Raw genomic sequence first — 3,219 nt, 5'->3', positions numbered from 1 at the left:
TCTTGATAGAGATGAGTGCTTCTGAACGGATACCAAATGATGAGGAAGAAGACATAGAAGCAGTGCCAGGAATCAAAGTGACATAAGACAATCTGGCAGAGGGTTCTGATTACTAAAGAATACTTTTGACTTCTTTTATGATGTGGACCTTACTATGATATGGGCACTGAAACTAAAGCAAATGGTGGAAGAAAGATTGGTACCATATAGAAACATTTTTAGAGGCATGAAAAAGCAACCAAGTCAGAAAGAAAGTACCGTGTATTTCCATAATTACACCAGTGTGCCTGCCTCTTCTGCTTCCTCTTTCACCTTCTCCACCTCTTCTGCCTCTGCCACCCCTGAGACAGCAAGACCAACCCCTCCTCTTCCTCTTCAGCCTACTCAACAACAAAGATTGAGGATGAAGACCCTTATGATGGTCCACTTCCACTTAATGAACAGTAAGTCTCTTTTCTCTTCCTTACGATCTTCATAATGTTTTATTTTATTTAGCTTACTTTACTGCATGAATACAGTATATGTTACATATAACATACTAAATGTGTGAATTGACTATGTCAAGGGAGGGACCTGATGGGAGGTGATTGGATCAGGGGGGTGGTTTCCCCCATGCTGTTCTCGTGATAATGAGGGAGTTCTCACGATATCTGATGGTTTAAAAGTGGCAGTTTCCGCTGAGCTATCCCTCTCTCTCACTCTCTCTCCTACCACCTTGTGAAGAAGGTGCCTGCTTCCCCTTCACCTTCTGCCATGATTGTAAGTTTCCTGAGGCCTCCCCAGCCATGCAGAACTGAGAGTCAATTAAACCTCTTTCCTGTATAAATTACCCAGTCTCAGGCAGCTCTTTATAACAGTGTGAAAATGGACTAATACGGAAAACTGGTACTGGAAGACTCAGGTACTGCTATAAAGGTAATCTGAAAATGTGGAAGTGATTTTGGAAATGGGTAACAGGCAGAGGTTGGAACAGTTTGGAGGGCTCAGAAGAAGACACAAAGATGTGAGAAAGTTTGGAACTTCCTAGAGACTTGTTGAATGGTTTTGACCAAAATGCTGATAGTGATATGGACAATGAAGTCCAGGCTGAGGTGGTCTCAGATGGAGATGACGAACTTATTAGGAACTGGAGCAAAGGTCACTCTTGCTATGCTTTAGCAAAGAGACTGGTGGCATTTTGCCTCTGCCCTAGAGATCTGTGGAACTTTGCACTTGAGAGAGATGATTTAGGGTATCTGGCAGAAGAAATTTCTAAGCAGCAAAGCATTCAAGAGGTGACCTGGCTGATTCTGAACGCCTTCAGTCATATATGTTCACAAAGAGATTATCTGAAACTGGAACTTTTATTTAAAAGGGAAACAGCATAAAAGTTTGGAAAATTTGCAGCCTGATCATGAAGCAGAAAAGAAAAACCCAATTTCTGGGAAGAAATTCAAACTGGCTGCAGACATTTACAAAAGTGAAGAGGAGCCTAATGTTAATCACCAAGTCAATGAGGAAAATATCTCCAGGGCATGTCTTCACAGCAACCCCTCCCATCACAGGCCCAGAGGCCTTTTAGGGAAAAATGGTTTTGTGGGTCAGACCCAGCCCCGTCTCCCCTTTCTCTGTGCAGCCTCGGGGGTTCGTGCCTTGCATCCCAGTCTCTCCAGCTCCAGCTGTGTCTAAAAAGGCCAAGGTATTGCTCCAGCCTTTGCTTCAGAGGGTGCAAGCCCCAAGACTTGGCAGCTTCCATGTGGGGTTGGACCTGCAGGTGTGCAGAAGACAAGAGTTGAGGTTTGGAGTCAGGCGTGGTGGCTCATGCCTGTAATCTCAGTATTTTGGGAGGCTGAGGTGGGTCGATCATTTGAGGTCAGGAATTCAAGATGAGTCTGACCAACATGGTGAAACCCCATCTCTACTACAAATACAAAAAATTAGCCAGGCATGGTGGCATGTGCCTATAATCCCAGCTACTCTGGAGGCTGAGGCACGAGAATTGCTTGAACCCGGGGGCAAAGGTTGCAGTAAGCTGAGATCGCACCATTGCACTCCAACCTGGGTGACAGAGCGATGCTCAGTTTCAAAAAAAAAAAAGAGTTGAGGTTTCAGAACCTCCACCTGGATTTCAGAGGATGTATGGCGACACCTGGATGTCCAGACATGTTTGATCCAGGGGTAGAGCCCTCATGGAGAACCTCTACTAGGGCAATGCAGAGGTGAAATGTGGGGTTGGAGCCCCCACACAGAGTCCCCCCACTGGGACACTGCCTGGTGGAGTTGTGAGAAGAGGGCCACTGTCCTCCAGGTCCCAGAATGGTAGATCCACTGACAGCTTGCACCATGCACCTGGAAAAGCCGCAGACACACAATGCCAGCTTGTGAAAGCAGTTGTGGGGGCTGTACCCTGCAAAGCCACAAGGGAGGAGCTGCTCAAGGCCTTGGGAGCCCACCCCTTGCATCAGTGTTGCCTGGATGTGAGACATGGAGTCAAAGGAGATCAATTCAGAGCTTTAAGATTTAATGACTGCCCCACTGGGTTCCAGACTTGCGTGGGACCTGGGGCCCTTTGTTTTGGCCAATTTCTCCCATTTGAAATGGGAACATTTACCCAATGCCTATACCCCCATTGTATCTTGGAAGTAACTAACTTGCTTTGGATTTCACAGGCTCATAAGTGGAAGGGACTTTCCCCGTCTCAGATGAGACTAAACTCGGACTTTTGAGTTAATGCTGGAATTAGTTAAGACTTTGGGGTACTGTCGGGAAGCCATAATTTGTTTTGAAATGTGAACAGGACATGAGATTTGGAGGGGCCAGGGGTGGAATGATATGGTTTGGCCCTGTGTCCCCACCCAAATCTCATCTTGAATTGTAATCCCATGTGTCGAGGGCGGGACCTGGTGGGAGGTAATTGGATGATGGGGGTGGTTCCTCCATGCTGTTATCATGACAGTGAGGAAGTTCTCATGACATCCGATGGCTTAAAAGTGGCAGTTTCCCCTGTGCTCTCTCCTGCCATCTTGCAAAGAAGGTGCCTTGCTTCTCCTTTGCTTTCTGCCATGATTGTAAGTATCCTGTGGCCTCCCCAGCCAGGCAGAACTGTGAGTCAATTAAACTTCTTTCCTTTAGAAATTACCCAATCTCAGACAGTTCTTTATAGCGATGTGAAAACAGACTAATACAGACTGTTTATGTTATTAGTAAGGCTTCTGGTCAAGAGTAGGCTATTAGTTATTT

Source organism: Mandrillus leucophaeus, unplaced genomic scaffold (genome assembly GCF_000951045.1).
Source record: "Mandrillus leucophaeus isolate KB7577 unplaced genomic scaffold, Mleu.le_1.0 Scaffold400, whole genome shotgun sequence".
In the NCBI taxonomy this organism is placed as follows: domain Eukaryota; kingdom Metazoa; phylum Chordata; class Mammalia; order Primates; family Cercopithecidae; genus Mandrillus; species Mandrillus leucophaeus.
Note: the sequence above shows the minus strand (reverse complement) of the source record.